The following is a 6,808-nucleotide window of genomic DNA, read 5'->3' as shown; positions in this document are numbered from 1 at the left end:
ATCATCAAACCAATGACATATCCAGTCTTCTCTACACGACCAACACGACTGACGTTCTCTTCCACTTTTGAATTGAATGATAACCAATAAGTCATGCCATGGACTTACTTTCACCTCAAACCCTTCAGCTCTAAACATTGTTTGAACAATATCAACATTATAACTATTCTTAATTTTCCCAACCATACATTAACCAACCCACGATAAATCTTGTTTAGGAATGATACTATTTGCACTATCTTCAACGACCTTAGAATAAGAATTCAACATTTTTCCATTTGCTACACTAACATGAATCACCCCCTCAGAAGAACCTTCTTTCACAGACTATTTAAACACTTTTGTTCCATAGCTTTCTCTATCAGGCATCTTCATCCCTCCCAACACTTCCTTGAATGATTTGGCATCTCTAATGGTTAGTTTCCAAACTTTCTTGACATTGTTAACTGGATCCCCTCTATGATAATAACTATCAACCACTTTGTCGTGAAAAACCCTAATCTTAAAGCCATCCAATATCCTACCATCAGCTTTAAGCACCACATTGTTTGCTTCCGATTTCTTACTGTATCTAACGAACGCAAAAGTGGAACTCACATCTAATATTTTTCTACTTTTATAAGCAATGAAAACATCTTGGACATCACCATAAACCTAAAACGCATCCTTAAGAGTTGGAACATGAACCCTTTTACTAACATTGCTAACAAAGATAGAAAAGAGATTTGGCTCCCTTCTACTCTTCCAAACACTTATCATCTGGCTTCCTTAGAGAACACCAAGGAACCCTGAAATTCACAAATTGTTTAACTAAATTAGAGATGTTTAACCCAAGGACGTGACTATAAAATAAACAAATAAAAATAAGAGAATATAGGTAAAAGTGAAGTTAATTATTTTAATATTTTTTAATAGTATGAGTGATTATAAAATACTATATGTTTATAATCATTTTAATTAATAATAATGTACATATATTTTGTAAATATAATTTTTTGAATTCAAAATTTTAAAAATAATAATATTACTTTAATATTACTCATTTTAATATTCTAATGAAGAAATTTAATAAATACTAAATTTAAATAAAGAAAATGACAATAAAAAAATATTGTTAAGATAGAACATCATCGGTAGTAGATTTGACCGATACACCGACAATAATAATTTCCATACCTTAATGTCAAATTTTCTTTTGAAAAGCAATTAAATTAAATTTCATATTTTTAAATACGAGTGCAAAAAGATAATAAAAATAATATATTTTGAAGTGTAATTAAATTTGTTCATTATTCTCTCATGACTATAAATATACAACATCGCAATTAAATAATAATTACAACGGAAGCTTTCAATTAACAAAAATTTTAGATAATCAAACTCATTCAAGAATGATTACTACTCGTTAACTTACCAAATAAATAAACACCATGTCTAAATAACTAACAACTAAGAATACCAAGCTATAACAAATTATGAATGAGAATTGAGACCGTCGAATTATTAACTAATTAAACTATAGTAAGCAATTACTACTTCACCTTGCTATAGTTGTGGTCAAGATCACCTTCATTTAATGAGATTCAACCATATAAGATGTTCCATAAAAAAAACAATATAAGGTGTACCTAATCTCAGTATAATAACTAGAATCTTGTTTCAGGTTGTTTCTCATATTAACATCTTTTTTGTCACGTACATTAAAGGTGTTTTACGTGAAAAAACGTTTTTAAAATAAAATTTGTAGGAAGCACCTTCTGCTTATGTGATAGAAATCAGCCAGAACTTTAAAGGTTGGACTAAAATAAAAGAAAAGAGAAAAACAGGGGGCCAAAAATAATGAAAAACTATACGTATTTTTTTCCAAAAAGAATAAATGTGCACGGTGAGTGTCGAAGACATATTTGTGCGTGAATACGAGAATGACCGTGATAAATTGCATTTTTGTGCCAAAAGTATGAAAATTAATTATAACTTTTTAAACATGTATTTATTGAGGATCAAAGATGAGGTTAATGCACGCGTTGTCGTCCTTGTCAATACCAATCCAATCGTCCTCTTATAACTCATGTTCAACTTTAAAATTTATATCTTACTCGTTTGGTATTTTAAAAACTTCCTCAAAATTCTGAACAGTATCTAACATTAAGTAGAAGAACTTTACTTAGTAAAAAAATTAAGACACAACATACTTTTATTATTTATTTTTTGTATCTCAACACACTCCAATAGATATAATGATCCAAAATTTCAGATTCGTAGCAAGCGACTTGAGTTTTAGTTTATCCAAACTCCATAAACTATTGTCTTGTTGGACTAAGACATAGACTTTTATCTAGTTGGGCTTTAATCCCATTTGGATTGAATGAGATATTTTTATATATATAAAAAACTTATGGGACTTAACTCATGATTAAACCATTGTGATCTCCTTTTGTTTTTATGCGCGGTTTTGAGGGAAAGAGCTGATCACTCTTAATTCTCATATAACCCTCTTTTCTTCTTGACTCATTTCCCTCCTTACTCTTTTATCTATTTTCGAACAAAGTTCCATGCATGATAATTTAACTGAATTAATTTGATTCAATCGGTTAATTCTTTTTTAATCGAACAATGAACATCCTTAGAGAAGAGGAGCCACTATTGTAGATAAAATTTATACCTACTCATGGTTGAGTGACCAAAATATAATCAAAAAGTTAATGTTTATTTCATACTTAACAATAAAGTGATACAATTATTACAATCGATAAATATAATAACTTGTTTATAACTTTTAGAAATTTGATGATCAGTTATAAACTTACTCATAATACAATGAGTTGTGATTCGTTTTACCCAAAATTATTTCCTTCAAAGTTTTATTAAGATTGAAACTTGGACCAGAGGCTCTGCTATTACAGTAGTCCAACCATCTATATATTAAGATAAACTATACATTTAGTCAACCATCTATTCTCGCAGTTTCATTTTGGTCACGTGTCATTTAAAAATTAACGGTAATGATGAATTGTTGATGTGTCACCATAAGTTATTGTCACATCATCATTAAAAAGTTATAAAAAATGTCAACTTAGTACTTTTGCTTGTTTTTTTTAATGAGTGGTCAAAATGAAACCAAAACACAACGTTTAGGTAAGATTTTAAAAACTATAATTGAATGATTAAAACGAAACTAAAAGAATATATAAATGACTAAATACGTAGTTTACGCGAAAAATTATGTGGTGGAGCTCGAGTTAGAAAATTATGTGGGGGATGAGTCAACAAGCAAAAGATCAAATCTCGTCCATGCTTTCTTGGATCATAACATGGAGGTTTGATGGGAAGAAACAAATAGTGATGCAAAGATTCATTTCCTCCCCCACCACTTCCTAAGAATCAAATCAACCCAAACTTTACCTCAATATGTATGCTGATTACAACTACATATATATAATAAAGATTGAATTATTATTTTATATATTGGCAGTAAAAGACATTAAAAATATATAATAAAATTATAATTTGTTTGTCAAAAATTTTATTTTGCTACTAGTGTATAGAATAATCATCCACAAAGAATAAACAATGAACATTAAATACTAAAAACTATGAAGAATTCCACCGCCCATGTGGGGTTTACTTTATAGAAAATATCAAAGTAATTATTTTATGTGCAATCCAAAGGAATCTTTGATTGATATCAATAATCTTTCAATATTATTATATCATATCCTTAAATTGATTTAGGTGCTAGTGTTTGAAAGGGTGGGAAAGATGTGTTGATTAGTTTGGTAAAAGAGAAGAAAAGATCCTCTCACCCCTTAATGAAAAAGAAAATACCCCAAATCACACACAATTTTGGAAAAGAAGATGCCAAATCTTCAAAGAACAAGGGAACCTCAATCCATTCATATTGTTATTCATTTTATATATTTTACGATTTATATTTATGATTGTTTTTTTCAATAAAATTAATTTTAAAATTTAAACGTAGTTTTTTTTTCTTTAAAATTTTATTGTAATTTTTCATTACACTCGTTATTTATAGGTGTTGATAATAAGTGAGAGAGATCCTTCTTCATCGAATTTGTCTGATGAGTTTTTATATTGGTCCTTTGAAGATTAGTGTCATACCTAGAATCATCATGTTTATTAATAGATTGACATATTATAAATATATAATTATCATCGCCCGATTTGATTATGTCAAAAATCACGTCAAATATTCTGTAAAACGACTTCGACGGAAGAATGTTCTAAAAGTAATATGATATCTACGAGAAACTTCTTGAGATCTTATTTACAAAGATTTAATAATTTTCATAAAATGTTTTTCAAAGATATAACACTGGATAATCAGTAGTCCATCCTATTTCTATATTACATTAAAGTCTATGTTGTTTCTATAGCCCTTCACATATTGAAACAAGATCGAATCCACTTTGTTTAGCAAAGTTCATTTGGTCGGCCATGACCTAACATCGCCAATCTCTCATGTATGTGCCTATGACATATGTGATCGCTTTATCAAACTCCCAAAAGAGGAAAGCATAATAGGTGTTTCTTCTTAACACTAGATACAAAAATGTTTATGATACTTTATTGTTTTATTTCATTTGGAATATGATATTATCATTTTTACCCTTGTACTAGGGAATATAAATTTGTAGGACCTGAATATGGCCCAGTTTTAGATTCAGTTTGACTAAAACGCATTAACCGTAATTAATTAGATTTCCTCGAAATTTATGTTGAACAGATATCTTTCGGTTATGTGATTAAACAAAGACTGATTGACTATTTAGAAAGTTATTAGAGGGTAAGATTTTAGATTTATGAACTCATTAAATGTTCTAAGTGATAAAAGTAAGTATTATTCTCACTAGAGGTCTTGAATTCGAACAGTTGCGTCTGCAAGATGTATATAAGTTGTCAATTGATTAAGAAAATTCTAAATAGATGCTACTATCTTATAATCACCTCAAATTATTAAAAAAATAAATTTTAGATTGATTTGTACACGACGTTCATATCAAACGATAAGCATTGTTTGGTGTAATATATGAAAATATTTTTTTACTAGTTTTTATAGTACAAATAAAATTAATTTTAATTTAAATAAGACAAAGTATTGTACAAAATAAAATAGTTAAACATAGATCACACTATGAAAGATAATGAGAGTTATTATTATTTTTTAATACTCTGAAATGATAATAAGATAATATCTATTTAAATTTTTTTTAATTATTAACAATGTATATATCTTGCAAACACAACTTTTTGAACTTAAAATCTTAAAAAAACTAGTATTTTCTTTAACCATAAATAAATGGATTTATACATTGAATTATTGAATGAGATATCTAAAGGAATTTTCTCATAATGATTTGGTAGGCACTAAGGTGGTGTTTGTTTTTGCAGAGATAAAATGTATGCAGTCTGCGGATCACATCTGCAAGCATCTGCAGCAGAAGAGGTGGACCAAAAGTCTGCAGTCTGCAAAAAGAAGACTGTTTGTTTTTTAACGTCTGCAGACTGTTAAAATAAACTGAAAATATAAATAAACTGATTTTTTAAACTATACTCAAATAACCATTTTTGCTATTTTTAAAATTATAAAATGTCATTAAATTTAATGAATTATTACAAAATAGTCACTATAATGTTGTAATAAATTATAAAAGTTCGAGTGGTACAATCCGATTCTAGTAACATCAAAAAATATATATAATATATACTCCATATAATATACATCAATTAGTATTTTTCTATTTAGAAAAAATATATTATTTGTTTTTTATTTATTTATTCTGTATAAAGGGACTTTCGTACTTTACCAGAATTAAATGATAAGAATCAGATTTTTCAATAGTGTGAATATTCTTTTATTAAAACATTTATTTTGTCTTTTAATGCTAATAATTGTATGTCCCCGTGATTTTCTAAGTTTTTATATATAAAAAAAGTTTACTAAGTTTAATTGTATAATATTTTTTACTAAGTTTAATATATTTTTTCAAATAAAGTATATTATATATCGTTGAATTATATACAAATGATCATTTTCGTCAATAAAGTTTAAAAATTATAAAATACTTATTAAATTTATTAAAAGATTATAAAATTATTAATAAATTTATCCAAATACTATAAAATAATTATTATATTATCAAACTTTTATAATTTATTACAACATTATAGTGATTATTTTGTAATAATTCATTAAATTTAATGACATTTTATAATTTTTAAAAAATTAATAGAAAAAATTGTTCTTTGAAGAGGTTAGAAGAGCTTTGAAGACATAAGTCCACGTCTGCGCCAAGAAGAGGACGCACACACGTTAGAAGAGTTTATATCTTCTAAAAAACAAACGGTCTGCGAAGCCCAATGTCTGCGCGTGGTCTACGCGGCGCAGACATAAGAGCTTTGAAGACCTTAAACAGTGAAAACAAACACCACCTAAGATGTGCCATTTGTCCTTTCAGTGAAAGGAGGAGGTTCATTTTCTCACGATGAATATTTAAGAGTTAAGTACAATTTTTAAATTGGTTAAATTGATGAATTTTATTATCATTTAACTTTTATTTAAAAATTTTAATTAAATTAAATTAGATTTATTTATTTTGTTGCCAATATAAAAAAATTTCAAGTCAACTTATACATATTAGCGAATATGTATATAAAAAATGATTTAAAGAAAAAATCAAATATGTAATATTATAAACTAGATTTAATTATTTTACTTGTTTAATGATTCAACCTAACAAAACTTGAGATAACTTAAAAATTAATTATTATACAAGATGATGTTGTCACG

This window comes from Hibiscus syriacus, unplaced genomic scaffold, assembly GCF_006381635.1.
Source record: "Hibiscus syriacus cultivar Baekdansim isolate YM2019G1 unplaced genomic scaffold, ASM638163v2 tig00111027_pilon, whole genome shotgun sequence".
Taxonomy (NCBI): domain Eukaryota; kingdom Viridiplantae; phylum Streptophyta; class Magnoliopsida; order Malvales; family Malvaceae; genus Hibiscus; species Hibiscus syriacus.
Note: the sequence above shows the minus strand (reverse complement) of the source record.